The 13,048-nt window shown below is 42.3% G+C and overlaps 1 protein-coding gene and 2 pseudogenes across 1 annotated transcript in view; all 3 read left to right on the top strand.

Moving 5' to 3' along the window:
* The window catches only part of ATP8B3 (ATPase phospholipid transporting 8B3), a 761,685-nt gene that overhangs the window by 120,632 nt on the left and 628,005 nt on the right, over positions 1–13,048 (top strand). The window lies entirely within an intron of this gene.
* Positions 5,758–5,876, top strand: LOC142693567 (5S ribosomal RNA; annotated as a pseudogene).
* On the top strand, positions 6,307–6,425 carry LOC142669250 (5S ribosomal RNA; annotated as a pseudogene).

Below are 13,048 nucleotides of genomic sequence, written 5' to 3'. Positions count from 1 at the left end.
AATCGATTAAAAAGAACTATGGATTAAAGCATTTAATGTCAATGGCCATTCTAAGCTGAATGTGCGTGATTCTCGTCAAGTTACACAGCTTAAGGCTTCGCTAGTACAAGTGTGGGAGACTGTCTGGGAATCAGTGGTGCGGTTGACTTTTTATTATGTCGTTTAGATTTTGTTTCACAATCGATTAAAAAGGACTATGGATTAAAGCATTTAATGTCAATGGCCATTCTAAGCTGAATGTGCCTGCTCTCGTCAGTTCGCAGAAGTTACACAGCTTAAGTCCTCGCTAGTACAAGTGTGGCGAGACTGTCTGGTAATCCGTGGTGCGGTTATCTTTTTATTATGTCGTTTCGATTTTGTTTCACAATCGATTAAAAAGGACTATGGATTAAAACATTTAATGTCAATGGCCATTCTAAGGTGAATGTGCCTGCTCTCGTCAGATCGCAGAATTACACAGATTAAGGCCTCGCTAGTACCAGTCTGGGAGACTGTCTGGGAATACGTGGTGCGGTTGACATCTTACTATGTCGTTTAGATTTTGTTTCACAATCGATTAAAAAGGACTATGGATTAAAGCATTTAATGTCAATGGCCATTCTAAGCTGATTGTGGCTGCTCTCGTTAGATTGCAGAAGTTACACAGCTTAAGACCTCGCTAGTACCAGTGTGGGAGACTGTCTGGGAATCCGTGGTGCGTTTGCCTTTTTACTATGTCGTTTAGATTTTGTTACACAATCGATTAAAATGGACTATGGATTAAAGCATTTAATGTCGCTTGCTATTTTAAGCTGAATGTGCCTGCTCTCGTCAGATCGCAGAAGTTACACAGCGTAAGGCCTCGCTAGTACCAGTGTGGGAGACTGTCTGGGAATCCGTGGCGCGGTTGACTTTTTATTATGTCGTTTAGATTTTGTTTCACAATCTATTAAAAAGAACTATGGATTAAAGCATTTAATGTCAATGGCCGTTCTAAGCTGAATGTCCCTGCTCTCGTCAAATCGCAGAAGTTACACAGCTTTAGGCCTTGCTAATACCAGTGTGGGAGACTGTCTGGGAATCAGTGGTGCGGTTGCCTTTTTATTATGTCGTTTCGATTTTGTTTAACAATCGATTAAAAAGGACTATGGATTAAAACATTTAATGTCAATGGCCATTCTAAGCTGAATGTACCTGCTCTCGTGAAGTTACACAGCTTAAGGCCTCGCTAGTACCAGTGTGGGAGACTGTCTGGGAATCCATGAAGCAGTTGACTTTTTATTATGTCGTTTAGATTTTGTTTCACAATCGATTAAAAAGGACTATGGATTAAAGTGTTTATTGTCAATGGCCATTATGAGCTCAATGTGCCAGCTCTTGTTAGATCGCAGAAGTTACACAGCTTAAGGCCTCGCTAGTACTAGTGTGGGAGACTGTCTGGGAATCAGTGGTGCGGTTCCCTTTTTATTATGTTGTTTAGATTTTGTTTCACAATCGATTAAAAAGGACTATGAATTAAAGCATTTAATGTCAATGGCCATTCTAAGCTGAATGCTCCTGTTCTCGTCAGATTGTAGAAGTTACACAGCTTAAGGCCTCGCTAGTATCTTTGTAAGAGACTCTCTGGGAATCCATGGTGTGGTTGACTTTTTATTATGTCATTTTGATTTTGTTTCACAATCGATTAAAAAGGACTATGGATTAAAGAATTTATTGTACATGGCCATTTTAAGCTGAATGTGCCTGCTCTCGTCAGATCGCAGAAATTATACAGCTTAAGGCCTCGCTAGTACCAGTGTGGGAGACTGTCTGGGATTCTGTGGTGCGGTTGACTTTTTATTATGTCGTTTAGATTGTTTTTCACAATCGATTAAAAAGAACTATGTATTAAAGCATTTATTGTCAATGGCCATTCTAAGCTGAATGTGCGTGCTTTCGTCAAGTTACACAGCTTAAGGCCTCGCTAGTACCAGTGTGGGAGACTGTCTGGGAATCCATGAAGCAGTTGACTTTTTATTATGTCGTTTAGATTTTGTTTCACAATCGATTAAAAAGGACTATGGATTAAAGCATTTAATGTCAATGGCCATTCTAAGCTGAATGTGGCTGCTCTCGTTAGATCGCCGAAGTTACAAAGCTTAAGGCCTCGCTAGTACCAGTGTGGGAGACTGTCTGGGAATCCGTGGTGCGGTTGCCTTTTTATTATGTCGTTTAGATTTTGTTACACAATCGATTAAAAAGGACTATGGATTAATGCATTTAATGTCAATGGCCATTTTAAGCTGAATGTGCCTGCTCTTGTCAGATCACAGAAGTTACACAGTGTAAGGCCTCGCTATTACCAGTGTGGGAGACTGTCTGGGAATCCGTGGTGCGGTTGACTATTTATTATGTCGTTTAGATTTTGTTTCACAATCGATTAAAAAGAACTATGGATTAAAGCATTTAATGTCAATGGCCATTCTAAGCTGAATGTGCGTGCTCTTGTCAAGTTACACAGCTTAAGGCTTCGCTAGTACTAGTGTGGGAGACTGTCTGGGAATCAGTGGTGCGGTTGACTTTTTATTATGTCGTTTCGATTTTGTTTCACAATCGATTAAAAAGGACTATGGATTAATGCATTTAATGTCAATGGCCATTCTAAGCTGAATGTCCCTGCTCTCGTCAGATCGCAGAAGTTACACTGCTTAAGGCAGACATGGGCAAACTACGGCCCGCGGGCCACATACGGCCCGTTAGGCTTTTTAATCCGGCCCGCCGAACTTGTCCAAATAATAGTAAAAACCTCCTTTTTTTTCCCCTTTCCCTGCAATGCCCACGTTTTCCCAATAGATGGCGCACTCAAAACACATTGACCGTTGTTAACCCCTTAACGCCGAAGGACGGATATATCCGTCCTCAGCAGCTGCTAGTTCGCGCAGGAGGACGGATATATCCGTCCTGTGATCGCGCGGGTACTGACAGTTTACCCACGCGATCAGCGGCAGGAGCACGGCTGTTATACACAGCCTGGCTCCTGCTGCAACTGCCGGAATCGAAGCACGCGCCGATTCCGGCAGTTTAACCCATTAAATGCCGCTGTCAACAGTGACAGCGGCATTTAATGTGTTTGACAGAGGGGGGAACTCCCTCTGTCTCCCGATCGGCGCCCCCGCAAACAAATCGCGGGTCGCCGTCGGGTTTCCATGACAGCCGGGGGTCTAACAAAGACCCCCAGGTCTGTCTTCAGCATCTGCCTGTTAGGCGATGCCAGAGGCATGACCTAACAGGTTGCCTGTCAGTTTTACACTGACAGGCAATAATGCTTTGGTATACGAAGTATACCAAAGCATTATATATGCGATCGGCATATCGCATAGTGAAGTCCCCTGGTGGGACTAAAAAAAAAAAAAGTAAAACCGTTAAATAAAGTTTGTGAAAAAAAAAATAAAAAAAATTACAGTCAAAGTCAAATAAAACTACTTTTTTGCCCCAAAAAGTGGTTTTATTTAATAAAACGGTCAAAACAAATCACACATACACATATATGGTATCCCCGCGATCGTAACAACTTGACCAATAAAATGAACACCGCCGGATGAACGGCGTCCAAAGAAAACGCAAAAAACAACGGCAAAATTCTCTCTTTTCTCCCATTCCCCCCCATAAAAAATAAAATAAAAGTTCATCTATAAGTCCTATGTACCCCAAAATAGTACTAATGAAAACTACACATTGTCCCGCAAAAATCAATCCCACGTACGGCCACATCGACGGAAAAATAAAAAAATTACGCCTCTTGGAACGCGGCGATGCAAAAACAAGTAATTTTTTTCTAAAAGGGTTTTTATTGTGCAAACGTAGAAAAAACATATAAAACCTTTACACATTTGGTATCCCTGTAATCGTGCCGACCCGTAGAATAAAGGTAACATGTTATTTATGCTGCATAGTAAACGGCGTAAATTTATAACGTGAAAATGAATGCTGGAATAGCTGCTTATTTTCAATTCTCTCCTAAAATAAAGTTAATAAAAGTTAATCAATATATTATAAGCATCTAAAAATGGTGCAATTACAAAATACAACTCGTCCCGAAAAAAACAAGCCCTTATACGGCTATGTCGATGGAATAAAAAAAGAGTTACGACTCTTGGAATGCGACCGTGGAAAAACAAAAAATAATCCTTGGTCATTAACGTGCAAAATGGCCCGGTCATTAAGGGGTTAATGTGGCGCGTATTTCTCTTTATTTCACTTTAATTTTCACTTCGTTTCACGTCACCATTAAGCCCTTCGGTTTTCAAAGAGTACAATATCAGCCATCACTTTGCCACGAAGCATGCAAACTATGCTAGCAAGCAGTCAACACAAGAACGGGTCGGCTACTGCTCAGAGGTTGGCAGCTAATTTACAGAGTCAACAGAACTTTTTTCTTGATAAATCACAGTGCGTATGTTATTTTAATCTATTTACATTTCCTTCTCCCAGTATCTGCGAAATAGTATGTAAATGCCATATCTTGCATATTCCTTGAGACAAATTTATTAACTGATAAGGGCTATTTTTCACATTTGAAAGACAGTTAATAAATTGGGTTGTAGTGTTCTTACTGTGCTATGAGGTTTGCACACACTACATTTAATGCTTTAGTATATACGGCCCAAACACTCCCTCCAAATGCTCCTGGCCCGGCCCCTCTGTCAAATTTTAGAACCCATTGTGGCCCGCGAGTCAAAAAGTTTGCCCACCCCTGGCTTAAGGCCTCGCTAGTACCAGTGTGGGAGACTGTATGGGAATCCATGAAGCAGTTGACTTTTTATTATGTCGTTTAGATTTTGTTTCACAATCGATTCAAAAGGACTATGGATTAAAGGATTTATTGTCAATCGCCATTCTGAGCGCAATGTGCCTGCTCATGTTAGATCGCAGAAGTTACATAGCTTAAGGCCTCGCTAGTACCAGTGTGGGAGACTGTCTGGGAATAAGTGGTGCGGTTCACATTTTATTATGTCGTTTAGATTTTGTTACACAATCGATTAAAAAGGACTATGAATTAAAGCATTTAATGTCAATGGCCATTCTAAGCTGAATGTGCCTGCTCTCGTCAGATCGTAGAAGTTACACAGCTTAAGGCCTCGCTAGTATCTGTGTAAGAGACTCTCTGGGAATCCATGGTGCGGTTGACTTTTTATTATGTCGTTTTGATTTTGTTTCACAATCGATTAAAAAGGACTATGGATTAAAGCATTTAATGTCAATGGCAATTCTAAGCTGAATATGCCTGCTCTCGTCAGATCGCAGAAATTATACAGCTTAAGGCCTCGCTAGTACCAGTGTGGGAGACTGTCAGGGAATCAATGTGCGGTTGCCTTTTTATTATGTCGTTTAGATTTTGATTCACAATCGATTAAAAAGGACTATGGATTAAATCTTTTAAAGTCAAAGGCCATTCTAAGCAGAATGTGGCTGCTCTCGTCAGATTGCAGAAGTTACACAGCTTAAGGCCTTGCTAGTACTGGTGTGGGGACTGTCTGGGAATCCGTGGTGCGGTTGCCTTTTTATTATGTCGTTTCGATTTTGTTTCACAATCGATTAAAAAGGACTATGGATTAAAACATTTAATGTCAATGGCCATTCTAAGCTGAATGTGCCTGCTCTCGTCAGATCGCAGAATTACACAGTTTAAGGCCTCGCTAGTACCAGTCTGGGAGTACGTGGTGCGGTTGAGTTCTTATTATGTCGTTTAGATTTTGTTTCACAATCGATTAAAAAGGACTATGGATTAAAGCATTTAATGTCAATGGCCATTCTAAGCTAAAAGTGCCTGCTCTCGTCAGATCGCAGACATTACACAGCTTAAGGCCTGGCTAGTACTAGTGTGGGAGACTGTCTGGGAATCTGTGGTGCGGTTGACTTTTTAATATGTCGTTTAGATTTTGTTTCACAATCGATTAAAAAGGACTATGGATTAAAGCGTTTAAAGTCAATGGCCATTCTAAGCTGAATGTGCCTGCACTCCTCAGATCGCAGAAGTTACACTGCTTAAGGCCTCGCTAGTACCAGTGTGGGAGACTGTCTGGGAATCCGTGGTGTGGTTTTCTTTTTATTATGTCATTTAGATTTTGTTTCACAATCGATTAAAAAGGACTATGGATTAAAGCATTTAAAGTCAATGGCCATTCTAAGCTGAATGTGCCTGCTCTCGTCAAGTTACACAGCTTAAGGCCTCGCTAGTACCAGTGTGGGAGACTGTCTGGGAATCCATGAAGCCCCTGACTTTTTATTATGTCGTTTAGATTTTGTTTCACAATCGATTAAAAATGACTATGGATTAAAGCATTTAATGTCAATGGCCATTCTAAGCTGAATGTGCCTGCTCTCGTCAGATCGCAGAAGTTACACAGCTTAAGCCCTTGCTAGTACCAGTGTGGGAGACTGTCTGGGAATTCGTGGTGCGGTTGACTTTTTATTATGTCGTTTAGATTTTGTTTCACAATCGATTAAAAAGAACTATGGATTAAAGCATTTAATGTCAATGGCCATTCCAAGCTGAATGTGCCTGCTTTCGTCAGATCGCAGAAGTTACACAGCTTAAAGAGGCTCTGTCACCAGATTTTGCAACCCCTATCTGCTATTGCAGCAGATAGGCGCTGCAATGTAGATTACAGTAACGTTTTTATTTTTAAAAAACAAGCATTTTGACCATTTTTGTATTTATGCAAATGAGGCTTGCAAAAGTCCAAGTGGGCGTGTTTAAAGTAAAAGTCCAAGTGGGTGTGTATTATGTGCGTACATCTGGGCGTTTTTACTACTTTTACTAGCTGGGCGTTCTGACGAGAAGTATCATCCACTTCTCTTCAGAACGCCCAGCTTCTGGCAGTGCAGACACAGCGTGTTCTCGAGAGATCACGCTGTGACGTCACTCACTTCCTGCCCCAGGTCCTGCATCGTGTCGGCCACATCGGCACCAGAGGCTACAGTTGATTCTGCAGCAGCATCAGCGTTTGCAGGTAAGTAGCAATTTTTCTAAATTGCGTTGTTACATATCATCTCTTATTTGTTGCGGGCCTTACCACCCAATTGAATTAAATGGGGAAAACCTGAAACAAATAAGCAGCGTTTACGCAAATACAATTGACCTGTTTGTGGAATAAAAAAACGCACCGCAGGTCAATTTCTGAGCTTTTTTTTCCCATTTATCATTTACGCAGCGTGTGGATGAGAATTGTACACATCTAATCTACTCTGCTGCTACTGTATTAGGGCTTGTCCACACAGAATTGCTGCGTATTTTCCGCCTGGAAAATATGCAGAAAACAGTAGCAGCAAAGTGAGTGAGATTTAACAAATCTCATCCAGACGCTGCGAAAAATTTTTGATCAGAAATGTTGTCCTGCGGTGCGTATTTTTCGTGCCACAGCATGTCATTTCTGCTGCGGATAGTGGACTGAATTGCTGCGTTTTTCAGAGGAGTCGTCACCTTAGCAGTGAGAACAAATGCAACAAAATACACACCTTTTTCTGCAGCAAATACGCAGGAAATTGTGCTTTTATTCTGCAGCGGAATTGCTGCAGAAATATATATATTATATATACACACACACATTAATATATATATATATATATATATATATATATATATATTGTAGCAGTGCAGCTACTGGACGGTGCAGAAACTCAGGTTTTAAGCAACCAGGGAGCATGTACAGCAGAGAGGGTTTTCTCTGCTGTTGCTTGGGCTGTCTGATGAGCCTAGTTAGGCTCCACCTGAGACAGCTCTTTATATCAGGTGTGTGCAGTCCACACAGGGCTCTCAGTCTGGGGAAGACAGGCATGCTAGCCTGTGAGAATCACCACCGTGTGAGGTAAAACTGAAGGTTTTGAGGTGCTGGGCACAAGGCTCAGTGTCACATAGTGAGGGACACTGAATGTTTTAGTTAGAGGCTGGACGGCCTAGGGTTTATTTTGTATGTTTATTGTTGTACCACTGACTGCTGTTGTGAAGACAATAAAGCTAGCTGCGGCTGGTTTAAACCTTTTTGGAGTGAACTTTCTATGTGTGCCAACCATCTCACCCGGGAGATGGCGATCCCATGAGCTAAGTGGTCCCCAGGTTGTCACATATGGCGGAGAATTGCTTTGGGCAATAAAATGGCACAAGAAGTATGCAGTGAAATTTAAAGGGCCAGAAGCCCAATTAAAGAGACTGTTTTTCCATTGCAATGGGTCTTATGGAGGAACTCCTCAAACAAATGGTGCAGTTGAATGCAGAGCTGCAGGAAACAAATACCAAACAAAGGAAGGATAACCAAAGATACCTGGCACAGTTGGAAGCAGATAGAGAGGCTCTAAGGGCACGGGTGCTGTCCGGGGATGCACAGCCTTCCAAGCCAAGTGGATTATTTTCAACGTCAGCTGCATTTATGCCGGGTACTCCGGAGGTGTTACAGACAATTCGCAGAGAAGAGCACGGAGCGTGTGTACCTGTGATACAAGCTGTGAGGACCGTTGCTAGGAGCAACCAACCCCGACAGCATGTGGCTGTTGTTCAACAGAAGGAGTGCTGTTGGAGATGCCATCAAGCAGATGGATGTGCACCTGATTGTTCTCTGGTCAGGAGGCCAAAGAGAGCGCAAGAAAAAACACGTGAAGTGTTGGTTGGTGGGATTCCACTACGGGTCAGTCTGGATCTTCGCCAAGAGGTCTCGAGAGTGCATCCGGACATTTTGTTGTTCATGAAGAAGGATCCTGAGATGGGTGAGACCATTCTGATTGACTTTGAAACTGATTTTGGGACTGTGCAGCACAGGCTTACAAAATGTGAGAAACTTGATGAGGAGTTTGTGCTGGGAAGGGACTTCCCTCATTTTTGGCAGTTGTGGGAGAAAGGCAATATCTCCGATAAGCCTTACAGGGAAAACTCCTCTGCAAGGTGTGCTGCTCCACTGCCAAAAAGGGAAAATGCACCAGTTTTAATGATGTCAAGCGATAATGTGATTCAGGAAATGCCTGCTAAAAATTACGCACATGTATTTGATGCACAGCGTTTTTGTGATGACACTAGTGAAATGTCAAAAATTGTGCCTAACGTGTCTTTAACCCGTGAGTATGTCACCCAGCCTGAGCAGGTTAATGCATTGTGTGAACAGGCTGTTAAAGAAACAGCAGCCGAGACAGAAGAGGGGATTAGTTCAAGTGTGCCCCTTGAGGCCGTAGTTGAGAAAGTCTAGAGTGTCACATGTGATGTGCGTACTGTTACTAATAGTAACCTAGAGAGGTCTGGTGAGTACGGTGGAAAATTTTCTCTGGACGGACAGTCTGAGCATTTAAATGCTGAGATGAAAAACTCCAAGATGGAGGGGAGTATAGCGTCTGAAGGTGGTTTGGTAGATGGTATGGTGTATACCAAAACTCACGAGATGAGTGTTACTGAACACTATGAGCCAGTGTCTAAACCAAGGGGTGACACAGAAAGACACTTCAGGGATGCGGAAAGGTCCATGAATGTAGGGCACAACACATGTAAATACGGCTGTGATCAGCAAAAGCTAGTAGTGCCTACAAGGGATGAGGATGCTAGGCATGTCAATATAGAAGAGTTGCAGGAGCACCTGTCTAATACACTCAGGGGTGATTATCAAATGTCTGTTACTGTAGGGGTGACCCGAAGTGTGATTATGTCCCAACGTAGGAGCTTTGACCCTGGAGGGAGGTTGAAATGTGATAAGTCCTACGGCCTTTATCAAAGGGGGGGGGGGGGATATGTAGCAGTGCGGCTACTGGACGGGGCAGAAACTCAGGTTTTAAGCAACCAGGGAGCATGTACAGCAGAGAGGGTTTTCTCTGCTGTTGCTTGGGCTGTCTGATGAGCCTAGTTACAAAAAGATACAAATTTGCAATGAAGCAAAAAGGATGCCTTTATTTCCAGTCAAGCTATAGTAATATGTAATGTATATGTAAATAAAATATAACTTTTATTGGTTAGGATTAAATATAATTAGAACAAAGACAAAAATCTGAATCTAAAATTTAGCCAGAGTTCACTGACAGGTGGATTTGTATCGATCAGATACAATCAGTGTATAGTGTAAACTGTCTGCCTTTGTGTCTCCTGCGGCATCTGCAGAACACCGGGCGACACAATTGAGTGGCGTATATATCTCAGTCAGTGAAGACTCTGAGGTTAAAAGTAATGGGGCATCTCAGATGCCCCATTTGAACCCCTGAAGACGCTGCGTATGCAGCGAAACATGTCGGGGGGGCCTCCACATTACTTTTAACCTCAGAGTCTTCACTGACTGAGATATATACGCCACTCAATTGTGTCGCCCGGTGTTCTGCAGATGCCGCAGGAGACACAAAGGCAGACAGTTTACACTATACACTGATTGTATCTGATCGATACAAATCCACCTGTCAGTGAACTCTGGCTAAATTTTAGATTCAGATTTTTGTCTTTGTTCTAATTATATTTAATCCTAACCAATAAAAGTTATATTTTATTTACATATACATTACATATTACTATAGCTTGACTGGAAATAAAGGCATCCTTTTTGCTTCATTGCAAATTTGTATCTTTTTGTGACAATTTAATGCCTGCCAGCCTGCTGGGTCTCTTTTCACTTATACCTGCCATGAGCCTAGTTAGGCTCCACCTGAGACGGCTCTTTATATCAGGTGTGTGCAGTCCACACAGGGCTCTCAGTCTGGGGAAGACAGGCATGCTAGCCTGTGAGAGTCACCACCGTGTGAGGTAAAACTGAAGGTTTTGAGGTGCTGGGCACAAGGCTCAGTGTCACATAGTGAGGGACACTGAATGTTTTAGTTAGAGGCTGGACGGCCTAGGGTTTATTTTGTATGTTTATTGTTGTACCACTGACTGCTGTTGTGAAGACAATAAAGCTAGCTGCGGCTGGTTTAAACCTTTTTGGAGTGAACTTTCTATGTGTGCCAACCATCTCACCCGGGAGATGGCGATCCCATGAGCTAAGTGGTCCCCAGGTTGTCACAATATACATACATACACACACACACACACACACACACACTTACACACACTATATATATATATAGACACACACACACGTACACATCACAGACACACATGAATATGCACATTATACACATATAAAGTACACATTGTAAACACACATACACTTTTCTTTTATGTAGGATATTTGTGAAGGGCGTTTAGCAGGTTGATGGGGTGGGAGCCTTCACTCAGCATTTCTCTAGCTCACAGCCCGACACAGAGCCCGCCGACAGTCTCCCCTCACCCTCACGTCCCGACTGGTAACAACAGCAGGAGGAGGAGTGGTGTGTAGAGCAGGGAAGGGGGGCCGGAGGGGGAGCTTCTAAAGCAGCACAGGGAAATGTAAGATAGCAGCACAGTCCACGGCTGCTAATAGCTGGGAGTCGGACAGAAGCTCACCTCGCCTCATGACAGGTGCGGCCCTGGCCCCGGGGCCCCCTCCGGTGCTAGCGACGCCACCAGGCATGAAGGGGTCTGTGCGGTCATGTGCTGTTTGCCTGCCCGAACCGCCCTAATGATGATCCGCCACTGCTTACACCCCTCCATCTATGTTCCACCATCATATCTGCTGCCGGATTAATACACCTCTCAACCTGTTACACATCTGCCTCTCTCCTCTGCTCAATCCCTTCACTGGTAACCCTTTGTGCAACAAACTTGGTTAAAATATTAACAATGACATACTGCACAAGCAGAAGCGGATGCAGGATTCAATCATTGGGGCGGGGTAGAATAGTAGCCGCAAATTTTTTTACTTTACTTCCTTTGCAATTGCCTTAAATATGTAAACCACACAGCAACACAATTAGAAAAAGTGGAATATAGAAACACCTAATCATACAGTAAAGGACAGACGTGCACTTACTTTATCAGTTAGAGACAAGTGTACACTACAGCCATACAGTGACTATTAGGTGGTCAGATACAATTTGCACACTACAGAATTATCAGACTATTATCACGCTGCAGACTGTACAAGAGAATACAGCACTGATCAGAAACAGTCACAGGTAGAATACATAACCATTAAAAAGGATCTGTCATCGCTAATGATATGAAAAAACCACACTAGAGCATTTTTTCTTAGAACTTTGTCCTATTCCTCCTAGAAATATATGAATAAATTGACAACCTGGTGTTACCATGCCTCTATTGCTGCCCTCCACAAATTAAAAATTAACCACATATATAGACACACACATACGGGAACATATATCCTGTAGATACATAAATACATATTTAAGCATACAGGGAAATATATATACATACATACACACACACACACACACACACGTGTGTGTATATATATATATATATACACACACACGTGTGTGTATATATATATATATATATACACACACACGTGTGTGTGTGTGTATATATATATATATATATATATATATATATATATATATATATATATATATATATATATACATACAGACACATATATACATGCACAGAGACACATATACTTACACATACACACAGACCCATATATAATAGGTAGGACTATAAAATATACTACATCATTATCTATGTAACAACACAGATAACATAGTGATAACTCTCTGAGTACAGATGATGTAGTAGTATTACCTGCAGTCCTATGTAACACCACATATAACACACAGCGATAACTCTCTGAGTACAGATAATATAGTAGTGTTACCTGCAGTCCTATGTAACACCACAGATATCACACTCTGATAACTATACCCACACAGGCAGGCAGACACACACACACACACACACACACACACACATTGAAACATATACAAACAGACACGAATGTACACAAATAGTCACTTACCATCTCTCCTTGCACAGGTTTCTTGCAGGATGGGTTGCGGGTGGAGCTTCCCCCTCTGTTCTTGCTGTCTCTGCATCCTCCGTGTGTATAATGAGAAGCAGAGAACAGAGCTCAAACGGCCTTCACAGTGGCGCCCCCTACATGCTGGGAGGCTGCAGCGCCATGTGCACTCGCACAGGTCGCACAGACTGTGTAGGGATACATCCTATTGACAAGGGGAATAGTAACACTCAGTTAGG

The sequence above is a fragment of the Rhinoderma darwinii genome, chromosome 1 (assembly GCF_050947455.1).
Source record: "Rhinoderma darwinii isolate aRhiDar2 chromosome 1, aRhiDar2.hap1, whole genome shotgun sequence".
NCBI lineage: Eukaryota > Metazoa > Chordata > Amphibia > Anura > Rhinodermatidae > Rhinoderma > Rhinoderma darwinii.
Note: the sequence above shows the minus strand (reverse complement) of the source record. Positions and strands in the feature narration are given on the sequence as shown.